General features: G+C 37.0%; 1 pseudogene; it reads right to left on the reverse strand.

Moving 5' to 3' along the window:
- Positions 1-616: 616 nt before the first annotated feature.
- Positions 617-2238, reverse strand: LOC110286364 (annotated as a pseudogene).
- Between the last annotated feature and the right edge of the window lie 19697 nt (positions 2239-21935).

Below are 21935 nucleotides of genomic sequence, written 5' to 3' on the forward strand. Positions count from 1 at the left end.
TCATTCCTAGTGCCTGTAAAATGTCTCTCCCCCAGAGATTTACTGGGAGTGGTAAAACATAGGGAGTGAATCATCCCATTTGACCTTCAGGCACTATCTAGCTCAAAGAACGGGAACTAATAGTGGGACAGGACTGGTAACCTAAACCTTGCAAAAAACATGATGACTGAGTAATGGGCCAGGCTTTTGGCCACCATTGGGAAGAAATGATACTTTTATCTGCTCCTGTGTCTAAAATCCCTTTAAATTGTTTCCCTTCTATAAATAATTCTAAGGATGGCCTGGAGTCAAGAGGCATTATTTAGTAGGCAAAATCATTTCCAGTAGTACCAATTCCTCTGGTAGCTCGAGGGACACCAGAGGAAGGAAAACAGTCATGTAGGCTTGGCAAAATTAACTGAGCTATTCTATCCCCTTGTGAAATAGAAAAGACATCCTGAGGACAGGAACAGAGAACTTGAAGTTCCCCTTCATAATCTTGATCAACGACTCCAGGGTAAACATTAAGACCTTGTAAGGTAAGGGAGGCCCGGCCCAGTATTAGGCCGACACTCCCGGATGGCAGAGGTCCTTTATAGTCAGTAGGAATGGGCTGCACCATCATTTGCATTTGGGGCATCAGCATGAATCGGGTGGTGGTACGGAGGTCCCACCCAGCTGATCCTTCTGTTGCCCTGTGGACTGTGGGGTCCACCTTTTGCCTGTCGAGGTCCCATATGTTTTCGGGCCCTGAGACCTGGGGGCCCTGTACTGGTTTTTTGGAATGGCCTCATTATCTACTGCTTGAGGGAATCCTGGCTGCAGGGGCCTGCCTCGAATGTCCTTGACTGAACGACAATCTAAGGCCCAATGATATCCTTTCACATACTTAGTACATAGTCCTGGTGCTCTCCTTTTGACAAGGGCTCTACAGTCCTTTTTTAAGTGTCCCAGTTTGCCACAATTATAGCAGAGTTTGAGCTCAGCCGTGTCTGGGCATTTTTTCCCTTGTGGAATGGCAGCTGCTAAACCGGCATTAGTGAGCGGCCCTCCAAGCTCATGGCAAACCTTCAACCAGTCCTGCAATTCCTTGCTCTTTCTAGGTGTAATAGCTGCCCTGCATTCCTGCGTAGCCTGTTCATAGATAAACTGTTCAATTAAAGGCATAGCTGTCTCTGGGTCCCCAAAAATTCTCCCTGCCGCTTCTGTCATTCTAGCCACAAAATCTGAGAACAACTCCTGGGCTCCCTGAGTAATCTTTGTCAAAGGTCCACTTGCCTCTCCCTTCCTAGAGAGTGCCTTCCATGCCTTAATGGCAGCAGCTGAGATCTGAGCATATGCTCCCCAATGGTAATTTGTCTGGTTACTAGCGTGTTGTCCCTGACCTGTAAGCAACTCAAAAGTCCATGTTCCTTGGTCCCCTTCAACATTGGCATTGGCCCTTGCCTGTCCTTGGCAGGAGTCTTGCCACAAAGCTTTCCATTCTAAATACATTCCCATGTTAGGAGATGCGGCTTTTACTACAGTCATCCAATTGCAGCGGGTCATTGCCAGAGTCGCAAGCCTTTCAAATTGGGCTACAGTAAAGTTGGGATTGACTCCATAGTTACAGACTGACTCCACAAGTTCTTTAATCTGTATATACTCCACCGGGGCGTGAACACTTCCGACACTGGCGCCTTCAAAGACTGGGAACACTTGCTGCACTTTTCTCTGTTCCTCTTTTGAAATGAATGAGTCTGAATGATATCTCTGCACATAGGGCAGAGGTGCACTAGGACCCAGAGGTCGAGGGCCTGGAGACCGCGCAGCGATTTGACGTTTGTCTCTAGCTACTTTTGCTTTCTTTATGTTATTCTGTGACTGATTAGCTCATCTTTCATCTGGCTGGTATCTTTCTCCCTCATAGCCTGCCACTTCTTCTTCTAAGTCTGTTTCCTCAGAGGAGCTAAGTTCCTTTTCCGATTCTGAGCTACTGACAGCTAGTGCCTTGAAGTCATCTAATGGCGGGTAGAGGCTCCTTTCCTTATATGCCTCCCCAGCTCGATCACTCTTCTTCTCTCCCTTTCCATCCCTTTTTCTAAGCTCTCCCAGGGTATTTTGTCCCTTATATATCTTTTTCTCGGGCTCAAGGCCCGTGGAAAGGCCTATATTCTTCAGTGCACCTTGTTTCCTCTCAACTTTTACTCTCTCTCCCCGCTCTGTCTCTGATAGACTGTCTTGAATTTCGTCCAGGATCCTCTGCCCTGCCTCAACCATTTGCTTACAATCCTCGTCTGTTAAGCACGATCTTACCAGTTTCCACAATGGCATGGTCCCTGCTTTAAGTTTGCCATTCTGCTGTTCCCTAACTAGATCTCCTTTCAGTTTGTCTCATGAGGTGACAGTTAATGACCCTGAGCAAGCATACCATGGTGCCACATGGTCTATCTCCCTGACAAATCCCTCTATAGTCTTTGTGGCGATTTTCAGGCCACACTGCTTCAAGACCGACCATAAGGCCGTTACTACAGAGTGGGAGATTCCCGTACTGGTCGCTGTCTAGGCCTGACTGTGACTGAGAACCAGTCAGCAGTTCCAGAGATGGAAGCAAAACGAAAACGAAAGGGAAAGTACAATTGCCGTGAAAACAATCAAAAGGGCGTGTAACTCTGGAGAAATTTCAAGACTGTACATACCTTACAGAGCCTTAATGTCCTGCAGTTCTGATTCCGCCCTGCGAACTGGGGATCTCCCTTGCACTGGTGTGATGGTATAAAGTTCCTGGGTTCTTCGGTGCCACTTGATCCGAGTTATTGTTCTCGCAGGCAAGAACACACTCGGACAACCGGATTCTTCTGCAGCAAAAGCTTTATTGCTTCTTCAGGAGGGAAGACCCAGACCCTGGAAAATGGTGTTGCTTATATAGCCCTCATCCATGGCGTTTCAGCACCTGATGTGGCATGTCAGCTCCTGATTCGTTGCTTGCCCATCACCCCATTACTATGCCTTAAGATGGGCAGTGACTAGGCGTGAGTTCACTCTCACACCTGCGTACAAGGCTTGTTTACTAGTTAGGCACAGCGGAGGCCAGCGCCATCTTATAATGGCGATTGCTCACAGCACGGCTCTCCACATCAACTGAAACTGAAAAAGTTACAAAAGAACATTGTTCACATTGAATTTCAGTATGTAATTATAGTCCAATTTATTTTCAATTAATGATGTTGGTTAATTGTGAGTTCTACTATGAGTAATATTCAGGACTTAACTAAAATAATTTCTTAATTTGAATGCTTAATTTAATATGAGCCAGATATTTTTTAATCTAATATTAGAATGCTAAAATTATTAAAACTAAATTAATATAAAAATAAATAATAATTGACTATTTTAAATTTACATCATTTAAGCATTGTTTATTTACTATTCTTGAAATTAAAGAAATATTTAAATTGAGAAAATGTAATCACCATTTTAAACTTCCTTTTTTGGATTATATGCTACATTTTCCATTTTCTTCTGTGTTAATTTATGTATATGCATACACACACACAAAAACCAAAAACAATCTAAACTTACTTACATTGTTTGGAGTTCAATGTTTGTGCTAAGGGCATGTCTCTATTCCAATCAGAGGAAATAAAGGTACATCTTTCCAGCTGAATTGCACAAACCTAGAGGAACTTTGGATGAGCTCCATTGAAGATTAGCCAAGTTGCTAGATTAAAAGTTTGCTATGTAAGACTCACAAGTTTTAAGAGCAGAATAAAAGAGTCATCTATCTTATTAAAACAGAAATTTTAGGGTATAAGCTTTCCAAGGTGTTAACATAAATTTTCTTTCTGTAATTTCTGATATATTCTTTGTATTCTATGAAATATACCATTACTGAAGCAATCTCTGCCTAAAGAAATAATCCCAGAACTACATAAAAATATGTCTTATTGACACACATTATTCTCCAGCAGCATGTTGTGAGTAATCTTACATTTACAAAGGAAAATAGCACAATGTGATAAGTAAATTACTATAGATGTAACTTTTGAGTAGTTTTGCTCAATAGTTGATAGCTTCTTGCTCAAAATGAAATCTTAACTACTGTTTATATTGCAATAATGATTATTATAATATCTTAATATTTTGCTTATATAGAGAAGATTTGGATTGTTATTCTAGAATTTATTAGTTACATGTGTGCAAAATTTTAAACGAACAAATATATTTTTTACAATGATGCTACATTTAAAAAGGTGGCCTTTACTTCTTAGAAAATAAAAATAACAAACAATAAATCACTATATAGTTTTTTTAATGTTTCAAAAAATATTGTCAATGGTGATCAATATGTAGAAAACAGGAGTATATTTATAATGGCTCTATAAGCATTCCAGCAAACATGCAGAAAATTGATTTGGGCTTCTGTTTTTACAAACTTGGTTAGGTTACTTATCGACTTTTTCATCATTTTTACACAAAAACTCAAAAAATGTATTAACCTATTTTCAAGTCTTTTATGAAAATTATTTGACAGAACTATAATAGAAAGGTAGGGCTAGATTTAAATACATGCTATACACAGCTACCAAATTTTGTTATTCTGTCAAGTCATATATTTTTTCTTACTTTTCATCTGAATTCATGTGTATTGTCAAAGCATTTTCACTTTCAATATTCATTTGAAAATATCTATACATATATTTTGTGTGTGTGTTTTGGTTTGACTTATAGAACAAGCATTCTACTAAAGTGTCTTAGCTCTTTAACAGGTATTCATTTAAGTGAACACCACTGTAATTTGTTAGTCTCCTATGATAATTCAAGATGTTCCTCTCATTCTGATTTAAAGGTTGAAAGGGAATAATTTGCATATATTTTCAGAGTTGAACATGCTGAGTAGTGGAGAATAAGATGTTGTCTAATAAGACATTCATTACATATCGTGATTTTCAAGAATCATTTTTAAGTTCAAATTTTAACATGGTGCAAGATAATAACTGTGTTTAGAGACACTGCTGCAATTCAAATTCTTTGCCTTTAATCTCTGTGATGCTGCCTGCAAGACATTTTTTCATTAAAAAAAAAAATTAGTACATCACTGCCAATGTCTTCTATTTAATGAAGTGTTCAGAGTTCTACCCAAGAACTATTAAAGTTAGTTTTCAATGATTTGAGAAATGCTAAAATAGTTCCAGGAAAGAATGTAGCACATTTTCTGTTTCTCCAAATTAATTATTTCCATACATTCTTTTATACTCCCCCATCCTCTCTCTCCACACATGCATATTATTGTATATTCTATACATTAATATTTTGTTATAAGAATTGAACAGTAGAAGAAGTAGGACTTGTATAATGTTAACATATATTGTTTCCAATACATCTCTATTCAAATATATTTGGAAGAATTCAAACCATAAATTATGTATAGTTCATTTTAATATTGGTCAGTAAAGACTTTGTTTAGACTTTGTCTTGAAAAACCGTAAAAAAAGAATGTCTCAAATGTCATAAGGAATCATACAATAAACTATCTTAAACTATTACACATGTAATTCTGTATATAAATATACATATATAATTTTAATTAACTTATCTTGTAAAGGCTGACAATTCTTCCTCCAAAAGCCAATGACTATCTAAAAAAAACCTCAACAAAAGGAATGATAAACCCTCTTTTGAGTTGTTTTCCATGGCTAAGAACCTCCCAAAACATTCACCCTATTCTGCTGACCTTGGTTCCATTCCTCAGAGGTAGAAGGTAATGAAGCCACCATATATCTCAGAAAGAGGCCCGAAAGATTCTTTGCTGAAACTCACCTAAAACCAATTTGTACAAGAAGACACTACATAAGCTTTCCATGGAGAGATGAAACCAACAATTATGATTCCTACGAACCACTTAATCATAAGCATGGCACCATACCAAAAAGGTGCAATAGTGGGATGAATACCTTGGTGGTAAATAAGTCTCTAGCTGATTTTAAGACTGCAACAAAAAGCATGGTATTATGCTTGGTACTACAAACCTAGCTAACTGCTCAGGGCTTGGAAATGAATTCCATATCCAGGGATCCATCCCATAATCAGTTTCCAAATGCTGACACCATTGCATACACTAGCAAGATTTTGCTGAAAGGACCCAGATATAGCTGTCTCTTGTGAGACTATGCCGGGGCCTAGCAAACACAGAAGTGGATGCTCACAGTCAGCTATCGGATGGATCACAGGGCTCCCAATGGAGAAGCTAGAGAAAGTACCCAAGGAGCTAAAGGGATCTGCAACCCTATAGGGGGAACAACATGTTGAACTAACCAGTACCCCGGAGCTCTTGTCTCTAGCTGCATATGTATCAAAAGATGGCCTAGTCGGCCATCACTGGAAAGAGAGGCCCATTGGACTTGAAAACTTTATATGCCCCAATACAGGGGAATGCCAGGGCCAAAAGAATGGGAATGGGTGGGTAGGGAAGTGTGTGTGGGGGTATGGGAGACTTTTGGGATAGCACTGGAAATGTAATTGAGGAAAATACGTAATAAAAAATATTAAAAATTAAAAAAAAACAAAATAAAACAATAAAATAAATAAGCCTTTTATAATCACTGAAACTGTAAATAAAAAAAAAAGATTTAAAGGAACGTCAAGTCTTATATTACAATTCAGATAGTCCACTGAGGTAAGCCAGTATGAGACATTGTTGATATTCATCAGAAAATACCTGAGAAATGACTTTATTCAGTTTTAAAGATGAAGTCTCCATTGCAGTGGCATCCCCAGAATATTGGAATTATCCAACAAGAGACATCAATTGAAGAGCTTTACATGTATAGAATGAAGCCATCACAAAATAGAAGATATATGCAGCTAGAGACAAGAGCTCAGGGGGGTACTGGTTAGTTCATATTGTTGTTCCACCTATAGGGTTTCAGATCCCTTTAGCTTCTTGGGTGTCTCTAGCTGCATATGTATCAGAAAATGGCATAGTCGGCCATCAATGGAAAGAGAGGCCCATTGGTCTTGTAAACTTTATATGCCCCAATACAGGGGAATACCAGGGCCAAGAAGTGGGAGTGGGTGGGTAGGGAATTGGGGAGGGGGAGGATATTGGGGATTTTGGGATAGCATTGAAAATGTAAATGAAGAAAATACCTAATTAAAATAAATAAATAAATAAATAAATAAATAAATAAAATGTCCTGAATCTGGGAAATTAAATGTTATGAAAGTGGTAGAATTATTCAGGAAAGGAAGGATCTATGAGAGGGTAGTGTACTATATATATATATATATATATATATATATATATATATATATATATATATATGTGATGAAAAAAATAGAGTTGGAATGGTGATTCTAAATAACCTCCTGAGCTTTTGGACACAGAAAAGAGGATGGATATGTCTTGTATGTTAAGTTGGTTAGGGGGAGGGTCATGATAGTTTACATTGTCTACTGAAAAGGATGTAGACTCTCATATGGACTGTAAGTTACATCATGGGTATTCTGAGCTTTTTTCCTAATATCCAATTATCAGTTATTACATACCATGTGTGTTCCTTTGTGACTCTGTTACCTCGCTCAGAATGATATTTTCTAGTTCCATCCATTTGCCCACAAATTTCACAAATTCATTGTTTTTAGTGGCTGAGTAGTACTCGATTGTGTAAATGTACCACATTTTTTGGATGCATTCTTCTGTTGAGGGACATCTGGGTTTTTCCAGCTTCTGGCTGTTATAAATAAGGCTGTTATAAACATAGTGGATCATGTGTCCTCCTTGTATGTTGGAGCATTTTTTTGGATAGGGAAGACCAAAGTGTGGATGCCATAGTCCTACTTGGAGGGGGAAACAAAATAATCATGGGAGGTTGAGGGCAGAGGAGACTTGGGAGGAAGAAAGGATGGAGAGAGGGAAATTAAAGGGGCAGGATTAGGTGTGAAAGGAGATGGGCAAGATGTACAGAGGCTCTGGCAATTGAACAGAGGTATGTAGCAATGGAAGATGGAAACTGGACTCAGCCACCAGAAAGTCCCAGATGCCAGAAAAGCAAGGAGGCTCCCAGGTCTGAATGGGAGTGACATTAGCTGAAATACCCAACAAAGGGGAGAAAGAACCTGTAGAAAAAATATCGTGAGGTTAGGCACAGTCCCCAGTTTAGGAATGGGGCCATCCATACCTCACAAAATTTTAGCCCAGAATTGCTCCTGTCTAAGGGATACACAGCGACAAGGAGTGAAGCAGAGACTGAGAGAGGGGTTGGCCAGGGACTGCCCCACCTTTTGTTCATATCATGTGCAGCCACTAACCCCAGACACTTGCTGATGCTGGAAGTGCTCGCTGACATGAACCTGATCTAGTTGTCTCCTGAGAGGCTCTGTTAGAGCCTTATGAATGCAGATGTGGATGTTTGCAGCCAACCATCAGACTGAGCACCGGAACCCCAATGGAGGAGTTTGGGGAAGGACTGAAGGAGCTGAAAGGGTTTGCAACCCCATAGGACGAACAATAAGATCAACCAACCAGACGCTCTAGAGCTCCCAGGGACTAAACCACCAACCAAAGAACACGCATGGAAGGACCCATGACTCCTGCTGTATATGTGGAAGAGTATAACCCTATTTGGCAACAATGGGAGGAGAGGCCCTTGTTCCTGAGGGGAATGATAGGATGGTGGGCGGGAGTGGTTGGAATGTGTGGGAACACCCTAGTGGAGGCAGGGAGTGGTGGGTAGTGTGGGAGGTTTTTTTGGGGGGGGGCTGGGAGTGGGAACAAAATAACCAATTTTAAAACAAAACCCAAATCCGAACCAAACAACAAAACCAAACCAAACTAAACAAAACAATGTAGACGCACCTGAAAGACAAGCCTCTGGATATATCTAAGAAGGATTACCTATATTCACTTAATTAAGATCACATGGTAGTGCCGTTTCATGGTTAGAATTCCTAGAATAAAGGAAAAAGGTAGTATGAATGAGATTTACTGGTAAGAATCTGAATCTGAAAAGACTAATTCACTGAGTAGAAGTGCAATGATGTGCACATGTCAGAATGCTTTAGGTCCAGAGACTAATTATTTCATGCAGAGCTAGCCTTAACTCTATGAATAGCTATTCTTTGCCCCTCTATGTTTTGAAAATAACATCTTCTGACTAATAGACAAAACCATTTTGGAATCTATTTACTTAGCAGGCGACTACCTTTTACCAACACAAAAGCCAAGAATGTCATCAGAGAACAGTTGAGGCTTATATGAAAGATTTCTCCACATTTCTGTGGCATGGTTACTTGTAATTCTATCAATCTCTACATTAAATGTGTTGATTTATAGTTCTTTTACAATAAGTCTCCATGAAACTGCTTCTATGTTGCAATAATTTATATCAAGATACCTCAATATGCTTTCATGGAATGGTCAATTGTATTTACCTTTTAAAAATACACATTTAATATATATCTTAAAAATTAGGTAGCTATACCTGTGTAGATTCATTGCTGGGTCTTATATTAAATTTCCTTTGTTGACTGTTTTTTTTTTTTTTATGGCAGTAAAATCTCATCCTCTCACTATAGTTCTAGAGAATAATTTGATATCAAGACTTGTAATTAAAATACCACATTTTTTAGTAGATAAAGCAACTACTGTTATGGGTATAATGTCTTTAAAACAGTTTAACTCTTAAATTACAACATAAGATACCTATGTACAACACCTGTGTTCCCAGTAAAGTTCAAGGATAGTCTAATTAGGGTACTGATTTTGCAAAACATCCCTGTTTTAAAGTTTTCACATTTATGTCCTATTTATGTGTGTGTTAGGGTTGTAGGGATAGTAATTGGCCATAGCCCATATGCAAAAATCAGAGGACAATTGGTAAGTATTAGTTGTCTCCTCCAAACATGTGGACTATATAACTTAACTCAGGCCTTCAGCCTTTGTAATAAATATCTTTACCTACTGGATAAATTTGTTATTAGATATTTTCTTCATTTACATTTCAAATGTTATCCTGTTTCCTAGTTTCCTCTCTGAAAGTCCACTATACACTCCCCTAGCCCTGCTCCCCAACCCAAACACTCCTGCTTCCTGGACCTGGTATTCAGCTGTACTAGGGCATATAATCTTTGCAAGACCAAGGGTATCTCTTCCCATTGATGGCCAACTAGGCCATCCTCTGCTACATATGCAACTAGAGACACAAGCTCTAGGGGTTACTAATTAGTTCATATTGTTGTTCCTCCTATGGGGTTAAAGACCCCTTTAGCTCCTTGGGTACTTTCTCTATCTCCTCCATTGGGGGCCCTGTGTTTCATCCAGTATATGACTGTAAACATCCACTTCTGTATTTGCCAGGCACTGGCATAGCCTCACAAGAGACAGCTAGCTATATCAGAGTCTTGTCAGCAAAATCTTGCTGGCATATGCAATAGTGGCTGGGTTTGGTGGTTGGTTATAGGATGGATCCCCAGGTAAGGCAGTACCTGGATGGTCCTTCCTTCTGTCTCAGCTCTGTACTTTGTCTCTGTAATTCCTTCCATGGGTATTTTGTTCCCCAGTCTAAGGAGGAACAAAGTATCCACACTTTGGTCTTCCTTCTTCTTTAGTTTCATGTGTTTTGCAAATTGTATCTTGGGTATTCTAAGTTTCTTGGCTAATATCCACTTATCAGTGAGTTCATATCATGTGAGTTCTTTTGTGATTGGGTTACCTCATTTTCTGTATCCATTCCTCTGTTGAGGGACATCTGTGTTCTTTCCAGCTTCTGCCTATTATAAATAAGGCTGTTATGAATATAGTGGAGCATGTGTCCTTATTACAAGTTGGAATTTCTTCTGGATATATGCCCAGGAGAGGTATTGCTGGATATTCCGGTAGTACTATGTCTAGTTTTCTGAGGAACCACGAGACTGATTTCCAGAGTGGTTGTACCAGCTTGCAATCCCACAAGCAATGGAGGAATGTTCCTCCTTCTCCACATCCTTGTCCTGCTGAATCATATTATCTCACTGGCCCAGATTATAGCTCTGTGGAGCTAATGGTATTGCATTGATAACTACATAAAGAAGGAATGATAACATATGAAAAATGTTTATAATTGAGTGAGAAAGAAAGGTTTAGAGATGTAAAAGATAGTAGAAAAATTTTATAGAATAGATAGAAGAGAAGAGTACCATCACCAATGCCTCTTTAGTTAAAATTCATACTAAGACAAAACTGAAAAATTAATTTATCAAAGTGTAAATACAAATAAAAATATCAATAAAATTAAAAAATAAAATAAATGGTATTATTAGGATTTTTCTTAGATGTTATTAATTTTCTCAGTCCCCATGCATTGTCTTTTGTAGCAGTATCTACTAGTGATTGGGGCCAGAAACTTTTTAACTAGTTCAGCTGAGTTAACTTAATATGTCCTCCCCAAAATGAGGATTTTCCGTGGGAGTAGTACACTTTGCACTTGAATTCCCTCTCTGCTCCCTGTCTTCCAGTTTCAATTATCTTGAAGGTGTTTGGGGAATCATTCTCTCCTTCTACATGTTTTTTTGTGGCAGGGATTTGTAATGTTGTTGAAGGACTACTTGCTTATGTTTATCTTTGTCAATAGGATCTCTCCTTTCAGAGGCCTCCGTGAGATAAAAACTCAGATATTCACTTCCTGTGTTTGCATGTTACTCATGCAGGTAGTAGTGGGAGTGATATAGGGTAATTCATGCCTGGGAGCACTTGAAGAATGCCTGCTTCATATTCCTACTCTATGCTTCTTCGTCCATCTCAAGATCCTACTCTGCTCCTTCTGGCACTTCTCATCCACTGTACTCAGATTGTGGTTGAATTTTGCAACCCAGATTTGCAATACAGTTTTCTGTGCTTGTGGAACCTATATCATTTCTGGTGAGCAGCGCCTTAGCTCAGATTCTCTACTCAACCTCACAGAAAGCAGTGTAGCATGATTGAGGAAAAGCTTGACTACTTTGGAGAAAATTCCTGGTAGATCTAATTATTTAATTCTCACTCTAGTAGAAATTGGATATACTGCATTATTTCCTAACTCTTGTACTTGGAAATAATAATGAGGTAGCACCTAATATGCCATTTTATCCTAAATATCTTTATCACACTTTTCAAAGAAACACTATTTTGAATATATGACTGAATGCCAACTTTTATTTTCATTAAAGACTTTATTTTCTCAAACTCTCTGAATTTTTTATTTCCATATGAAATTTAGGATTTCTAAAAAATAAATTACTAGTAATACAAAGGAGATATTGGAAGTTGGAGAGAACTCTTTCCAAGCCTAATATTTGTCTAACATAATGTTATAAAAATTGATATATTATTGAAACATGATTTATAGTTTTAAAGAGCTCCAACTTAGAAAATTGCTAATGTATTTGAAAGAAACCACTCTAAGATAAGAATAGCACAGGGATTCTTTGCTTTTGGAATACCACTACTTAGATACATATTTGTTTGGGGTCAACATATAAAGTTATTTCCAAAATTTACTTGAGGGTGAAAAGGTTTATTTTTGTCTTACAATTCATATTTTATCTTCCAGATAAGTCAGAGAAGGAACTCAAACCAGCCAGAAACCTGGTGTAGAGACCATGGAGAAATGATTCCAGGTTTGCTCTGTATAGTTTGCTCAGCCTGTTTTCTTGTTCCTTCCAGGGTCACCCACATTGAGCCAGACCCTTCCATGTCTGTCATCAATCAAAAAAAAATGTCTCACAGTTTTAACCACAGGGCAATCTAGTGTGGGCATTTTCTAAATAGAAGTTTCCTGTTCCAAACTGACTGTAGCTTACATCAAAATAATATACAACTAGCCAGCACACAAACTGTTTAATTTGAATTAATTTCATTAGGGAAGAACTGTAGCCTCCCTCAGCCTTGAAGCAGGCTGATCTATACTTTGACCTTGCTGCCACTAAGAAGGAGATTACCTAGGGTGGAGCCTTCTGACCTAGATGGTTCTATTGTTCTGTCACCTGCCACTGCTCTCCTCCAAGACCTGCTGAGAGGCCCCTGAGATATTCCGGAGGCACATCCTATCCCAAAAATGGACTGGCAGGGGATATGGGTTTTCCCCCTTTATAAGCACAATTTCTGAGTAAAATCACGGGCCTTGATCAGCACTTTGTCTTGGCTTCATTCTTTTCTTGCCATCTAGTCTTTTTCAGCCCCAGCTTGCCTCCCAGATGTACATGTAGGCCGCGGGCTGGCTTACAACAATATGTGTATTTATATTGTCTCAGGGAAATGGTTCTAAATTTGTTCATTTATTTAGACACTTTCTACGATCAGATCTCTTCCACCCCAATTATTATTTATTATATTATTTTTTTATTTACCAGGTTCCAGATGAACTACTAAAACTATTAAAACTAATAGCTAAGATACTGACTGATCTATTGAATTTCAGACACTATTTGAAGTACATTACTTCAAATTACTTCCAGTGAGTCCTCATAATTGGCCTGCAAATGAAATCATATTTATTTTATGAATTAAGACACTGAAGACTTTTTTTAAAGATTTTACTTATTTTGTATGTACAATTTTTTTTGTCTGGATATATATATATATATCCAGACCAAATATATATATATCGGTTGTCACTGGAAGTCAGAAGAGGGTATAAGGTTCTCTGGAAATGGAGTCATAGCTGGATGATGAGGATCTCAGCGCAGTACTCAGCAAGAACAATAATTGCTTTTAAGCTCTGGACCACTATTTTCACTTTTAGTTCAGTGAATTTACAAACAGTAACTAATGATTGTATATCAAATGTTATTTCAACAATTTCCTTTGTGTATGTGTACATGTTAATTTAAGTGTGCATATGGAGGTTTGTGCATGTATGGGTTTGCATAGGAGATAGTTCAATTTTGAATGTCTTCCTCTATCATTCTTTAACTTATTTTGCAGTGTTTCACATTAATCTGATTACTCTCCAAATATCTAGATTGGCTTCAGTGATGTCCTTGTTTCTTCCTTTCCAGAATTAAAGTTATAGAAGTTCACTACCATATACTGATTTTTATGTGGATGCTAGGAACCACAATCTGCTCCTTATGTTTTTGTGCCATGTACTGCATTATTAGAGTCTCTCCCAGCTCCCATCTTAAGTTTGGTATCATTGTACTTAGTAATTTCATTAATGTATTATAATTACTATAGCATAAAATTTTCCAAATAAATAAAGAGTATGACAGTTGGCTGTGTTCAAAATATAAAATAACAAAACTTATGAATTTCCTCAAAATGAGGTCATTAATATGGCTCAAATGCATCTTGAATAATGTACTACCAGGAGATAAAAACTTGGTGATACAGGGAGATATTGTTAGAAATTATGAACAGAGAACATGTCTTGCCAAAAGTATGGAAAAAATAAAAGAGCTATCAGCAAGCCAAGTACCATTATCTTAGAATAAATCAATTTTTTGTACATATTTATCTTGGACTTCTGCTCTTACTTAAGACAGCCAGTCTTTGGCATTTTATTACAGTCATTCTAGAAATAGAGTGCAGCTCCAGAAAACACAGAAAAATTTTACAGTGATGTTTTAAGTAAGATAATACTGATACTAGAGAAATCAAATGAAGAAAAAGAGAGCAATATCTGCCAGATGAAAGATCTGAAGTAAATTTTAACCTAAAAATTGCTAATTTTTGTCTAGGGTATCTTATTGTGCTAACATTCAGAACAACAACAACAAAAAAATGAGAATGATATTATCAGTAGACATGTGAGTTCTTTCTCATATCACCCACTGTAAGAATAACTTCACAGATGTCTAAACACAAAAGGGCTTTGTAATTCAGATGGGAATTTGTGAAACTCCCATGGATCCTTTAGCTTAGGTGGACCATTTGTAAAGTCGTATTAATGCAGGTGGCAGGTTCACTAGGCATAACACTACTTCCACACAGAAAAGTGATTTGTATTTCTCTGTAGACTATAATCTTGCTTTCCCTTGTCTATTTTACTACCCAAAACTCCTCCCAGGGTTCAACAAGACACACATAAGCTAGTGCTACCTCAGAGACCATACTGAAGTCAGCCTTACAGATGAAAAATGTCCTTTTAAACTCAGCTCCAGGGCTGCTCAGATATGATTTTTGATTACTTCTGCCAAGACAGATGAGGTGGATATAGTATTTCATCTTAAAGTAAACAGTAATAATAGACTCTGGAAAGCATTCAATGACGACAGTGACAGTCTGATACATTAAAAACTATGGAGATGATTATAAAATATAACAATAAAAAGGACAAAATTTAATATTGATGGATTAGAATAGTAAATATTATACTTATAATGTCAAAATCATCATTACAATAATTAATATTCTTTTTTTCATTGTATTGAAAACAGAGAATAAAATATGGTTTATTTTCCTAACTTTTATATTACCTATTATTAAGTCTAGTAGTTTTGAAACACACAATTACTATTTGTTTTTGTTTGTTTGTTTGTTGATAATTGGAAATTATATTTATTTACATTTCAAATGTTATCCCCTTTACCACTTTCCCCTCTGGAAACCCCCTATCCCAACACCCCCCCCCCTTCTGCTTCTTTGACGGAGCTCTACCACCCACCCATTCCTGTCTCCACATCCAGGCATTCCTCTACACTGGAGCACTGAGCCTTCACAGGACCAAAGCTCTCTCTTCATATTGATGTCCAATAATGCCATCCTCTGCTACATATGCAGCTGGAGCCATGGGTTGCTCCATGTATACTCTTTGGTTGGTGGATTAGTCCCTGGGAGCTCTGGGTGGTATACTTGGTTAAAATTGTTGTTCTTCCTATGGGGTTGTAAATCCCTTCAGCTCCTTCAGTTCTTTTTCTAACTTCTCCACTGGGGACCTCATGCTCAGTCCAATGACTGGCTATGAGCATCTGCCTCTATATTTGTCATGCTCTGGCAGAGCCTCTCAGGAGATAACTATATCAGCAAGCAATTCTTGGCATCTGCAATAGTGTCCAGGTTTGGTGTCTTTATATGGGATGGATCCCCAGGTGGAGCAGTCTCTAGATGGCCTTTCCTTCAGTCTCTCATCCACACTTTGTCTCCGTATTTCTTCCCACGAGTATTTTTGTTCCACCTTCCAATAAGGACTGAAGCATTCACACTTTGGTATTTCTTCTTCTTGAGCTTCACGTGGTCTGTGAATTATATCTTGGGTATCCACTTATCAGTGTGCACATACCATGTGTGTTCTTTTGTGACTGGGTTACCTCACTTGGGATAATATTTTCTAGTTCCATCCATTTGCCAAAAAATTTCAAGAAGTCATTTTTTTTTAAATAGCTGAATAGTACTCCACTGTGTAAATGTACAACATTTTCTGTATTCATTCCTCTGTTGAAGAACATTTGAGTTCTTTTCAGCTTCTGGCTATTATAAATAAGGCTGCTATGAACATAGTGGAGAATTTTTTTTGTTGTTGTTATATGCTGGAGCATTTTTTGGATATATGCCCAGGAGTGGTATAACTGGGTCCTCAAGTAATACTATGTCCAATTTTCTAAGGAACCACCACATTGATTTCCAGAATGGTTGTACCAGCTTGCAATCCCACCAACAGGGGCAGAATTTTCATCTTTCTTCACATCCTCACCAGCATCTGCTGTCACCTGAATTTTTGATCTTAGCCATTCTGACTGGTGTGAGGTGGAATCTCAAGTTTGTTTTGATTTCTATTATCCTGTTGACTAAGGATGTTGAACATTTCTTTAGGAGCATCTCAGCCATTAGCTGTTTCTCAATTGAGAATTCTTTGTTTAGTTCTGTACCCCATTTTAATAGGGTTATTTGGTTCTTTGGAGTCTAACTTCTTGAGTTCTTTGTATATATTGAGTATTATCCCTCTATTGGATGTAGGATTGGTAAAGATCTTTTCCAAATCTGCTTGTTGTCATTTTGTCCTATTGACAGTGTCCTTTGTCTAAGAAAAGCTTTTCCATTTCATGAGGTTCCATTTGTGAATTATTGATCTTAGAGCACAAGTCATTGGTGTTCTGTTCAGGAAAATTTCCTCTGTGAAATTGTATTTGAGGTTCTTCTCCATCCACTTTCTCTGCTATTAAGTTTCACGATGCCGGGGCCTAGCAAACACAGGAGTGGATGTTCACAGTCAGCTATTGGATGTATCACAGGGCTCCCAATGGAGAAGCTAGAGAAAGTACCCAAGGAGCTAAAGGGATCTGCAACCCTATTGTTGGAACAACATGATGTACTAACCAGAACCCTGGAGCTCTTGTCTCTAGCTGCATATGTATGGAAAGATGGCCTAGTCGGCCATCACTGGAAAGAGAGGCCCATTGGACTTGCAAACTTTATATGCCCCAATATAGGGGAATGCCAGGGCCAAAAGAATGGGAATGGGTGGGTAGGGAAGCGGGGGGCGCTATGGGGGACTTTTGGGATAGTATTGGAAATGTAATTGAGGAAAATATGTAATAAAAATATTAAAAAAAAAAAAAAAAAATTCAAATTCCAAAAAAAAAAAAAAAAAAAAATAAAAAAAAAAAAAAAAAAAAAAGTTTCAGTATATCTTGTTTTGGGTGGAGGTTCTTGATCCACTTAGACTTGTCCTTTGTACAAGGAGATAACAATAGATTGATTTGCATTCTTTTACATGCAGACCTCCAATTGAACCAGCACCATTTGTTGAAAAAGCTGTCTTTTTTTTCCACTGGATCATTTCAATTCCTATGGGTTCATTTCTGGGTCTTCAATTCTTAATAGTTACCTAGTATACAAGTAATATTCTGAGACAAAACTATGTGGAACAAAATTTAAATGGAGATTTTCACATTAGGAATAAATAATTATCAAACTCTTAAAAAATAGAAACTAAAATTAATCAAAGTAATCAATTACTGCTAACAAACAGAAATTATTTTGACAGTACACTTCCTGATTTCAAGCTATAATGGGAAACTATAGCAAATAAATAAAACTATTGCAATTATACTGTCATAAAATTAGACATATAGATCAGTGAAACAGAACTGAGTCCATAAATAACCTGAGGCTTATTTGATTATCTAGACTTCACAAAAACCAAATATACACATCCCAGAATGAGTTAATCTGCTCAGTAAATTTCACTAATAAAACTGGTTATACAATTACAAAAAGAGTGAAAGTAGATCTATGTTTTCCATCATGTAGAGCAAAAATACTTTCAGATATTTAAAATATTTTAAAATTAATAAAACTAGAAGCCATTAAAATATTTTACTCTACATTACAAAAGAATAATTAAGTAGAACCTGGATACCAATATAAAGATTTTATATTAGCTGGAGGCCTTCACACTACATTGTAACATAAGAATGTATTACTCAAATAATGGAAAAGTAGTATTATAATAGTTTGAGTAGCTCTTTGACGTCTTATAAAACCATACAGTAAAGTAAACCCTAACCTCATGACCTCATAAGTGTTCAAAAGTTCTATGTCCAAATAATATCCAAATACCCTCTATTATCTATTATCCAAATACCTTCTATATTAGGTATATTTGGAGGTTAAATTTCTACCACATCAACATTTGGAATAATTTGAATCCATATTATTCCATCTATATTATACCTTAAATTGCAAAAGCTTCTTTTTTCTCTATTTCAACATAATGTTAATTGCCACGGAACTGGCTCAAACGCCCCCCCCCCCAATCCGTGGGAATCAGAGTCTAGGACAGATGGGCATAGAGTTGGCGAGAATGGGGTGACAAACAGACACAACATGAGAGAGTGTGTTAGATCTGAATGTAATGTCCAAATGATCACCAGACTTTTTTATATATGGAAGAAAAAGAAGAAAAGCCAGGCAAACACATCTGCCAAGTTACAGTGACACAAAACAAAAGGAATGCATACATCAAAAGATGGTGGGGGCCGGGCATGGTGATGCATGCCTTTAATCTCAGCACTTGGGAGGCAGAGGCAAGTGGATTTCTGAGTTCAAGGCCAGCCTGGTCTACAGAGTCAGTCCCAGGACAGCCAGGGTTACACAGAGAAACCCTGTCTCAAATAAAAAAAAAAATGGCTGGGACCAGGCCACGTTTATCAACTTAAAATGTAGCCAGGTGAATGCTCTGATGCAATGCTAGTCTATTGTTAAATCCACCACCAGGCTTAATGCTATTCCTCTGGGCCTAGTGAAGAAACCTGCACCAAAACCACCTATTTCCTAGACCATTGTGTATTCTTGTGTTTGGGTGATACTCCACTATTGTCCTAAGTAATCACTATGCAGACTAGCCCTGAGCTTTTCTAGCTCTGTTCTTTGTAATGACTAATTAGTTTCACTGTCTCTACTAGGAGTGAATTTGAATGTTACTGACATTCTTACTGAATCCCAAACTCACCATGGGCTTCAAGGATTTTCTAAGAGCCATTGGAACACTGGTGGAGGCTGAGCTATATGCCAGAAATCAATCCTTAAAGGCACTTATAATAAAACAATACTGAAAAACAGCACCTGGACAGGCTTTGAATATATGGGCCATGGGAATGCCAAGGTTCCAGGAGGCATAGTTTCCCTCAAACTCTTTGCCTCGTGAGTGCTTCCAGGCCTTTTGGCCTGTCAAGCAGACTTCACTGGAGTGGGTGTAGCAGTGAATGTGTTGAGTATAACATGTTGTGAATAATAAGTTTGGTCTCATATGATGTATTCTTGGAACAGTAAAGAACTTTGGCCCTCAATCCATAATGAAGCCTTGGTCCAGTGGCTTCTCTGGGCTCATAACATAATGAGTTCTCAGGGCTGCTTTTGCATACTTATTGTATTTTTAATCCTATGATGTTGGCAGTTTTACTTTCACTGTTCAATAGAGATTATTATAGAATGGATTGCCTGTTTTGGTTCATTCCCTCCAATGAGTAAGGATCCATGTAGTCTGAAATGCTCTTCACAATTAAGAAGATGTCCATGTAGCTCTTAAAGTCTGAGCATTCAATATTGAAACAAGTCCAATTGTATATCATCAAGACTTACTATAGAATAGGAAATTTAACAATAACTTTTCATAATTGAATAAAAGTTGGGCAGCCAAAGACTGTATCAAAACATGAATAACAGAGAACTAAAGTGGATCTTGGTGTCTACCCATACCAACACATTTTCCATTCCCTTACTCTTTTTCTAATTGGAATATAAACCTCAAAGACCTCAGATATATATTTAGAGGTTTTCCATTATTGAGGTAAACAGACTGTGATCTTTATCCCCTTTAACAACTATTCACTGAGGCATGTGTTTAGTTATACCACCCAAACATTTACATTTGAAGTAGTCACTAAATGTTGGGAATAAAGCAAGCAATACATATTTTGAAATTAGTAAATAGATATACCTATATTGGAAAATATATACTTATGTGTTCTTATATAAAATATATTTTAATAATTAATATTCTGCTATACATTCTTTTATTGTTGCATAAAATAAATCTATACTTTGCATTGTAATCTGTTCATTATTTGTTTAGTATGATATCCATTATTGATTACAACAGTTTATATAGCATTGTTCTAATTTTTTTACTCAATTAGCAAACAGAAAGAAGCACTGAAATATGTATTGACTTATTCTTTTGAAATGTAAACAAAACTCACAAATGTGCTTACAGAACATGCACAAGTTAACAGAATTGGCCTTTTTCAAATACTTCTTCAAGGAACTATTAGAAATATAGTGTTTGTTAGTTAGTAACTTATTCGTAAAATTTTTAATTACAATTATTTTAATTAAAGTCCAGTAAGTAAAATTAAATAAATCCCAAATTTATTAATTTAATGATTTTGAAAATTGTTAATTTGTAGAAAGACATACTTAAAAAATGAGCATATACTTTAAAGGAAGAATAATTTTCATTTATGTAAATTTTATAAATTCATTCACTAAAATATTATTGAATTACTTGATCTACTGCTGTGCATTTGAACACTTTTTTGAGTGAATTGTATACACTCACTCACAATTATAATTTCTTTTCAGCATATCATAGATTTTTTTTCAAAATTGAACATATACATAAACATAATTCAAGTCTCAATAGTTACAATCAAACTTAGAAAACACCCTGCATTCTGCCTGACAACCATGGATTAAAGTTGGATATCAACAACAACAGATATATCAGAAAGTTTTCAAACTCATAAAAATTAAACAATTCATCAATGAATGAAAAGCTAAAATTAAAATCAAGGCATTAATTAAGGAAAAAATAAATATTTTCTATAATTAAATGAAAATTAAAAAAAATACTCTAAGTTATGGAACATAATAAGAAAGATTCTTAGAGAGAAGTTAATAGCACTAAGTGCCTACATAAAAATAAAAGATATTTCATACTAATAACAGCACACTTAAAAGCTCTAAGACAAAACAAAGAAATTACACCCCCAAAAAGTAGACAGCCAGAAATAATCAAAAGTGAGGTTGAAATCAGTAAAATAGAAACAAACAAACAAACAAACAAGAACAAAATATACAAAGCATCAACAATAAAGTTTATTCTTTGATCAAATCAATAAGATTAGCACCAAATAAACCAAATAAACTGAAAGGTAGAGAAAGAAGATCCAAATTAATACCTTTGGGGATGGAAAGAGAGAAATACAACAGCATTGATGAAAATCACAGAATCATGAGGACATAATTTAAAAACAAACAAACAAGCCATACTGCATCAAATTGTAAAATCTAAAAGAAATGAATATTTTTCAATACATATTGTGATGGTTTGTATATCCTTGGACCAGGGAGTGGCACCATCAGAAGGTGTGGCCTTGTTGGAATAGGTGTGACCTGTTTGGAATGGGTGTGTCACTGTGGGTGTGGGTATAAGATCCTTACCCTAGTTGCCTGGAAGTCAGTCTTCCACTAGCAGCCTTTGGATGAAGACATAGAACTCTCAGCTCCTCCTGCACCATGC

Source organism: Mus caroli, chromosome X, assembly GCF_900094665.2.
Source record: "Mus caroli chromosome X, CAROLI_EIJ_v1.1, whole genome shotgun sequence".
In the NCBI taxonomy this organism is placed as follows: domain Eukaryota; kingdom Metazoa; phylum Chordata; class Mammalia; order Rodentia; family Muridae; genus Mus; species Mus caroli.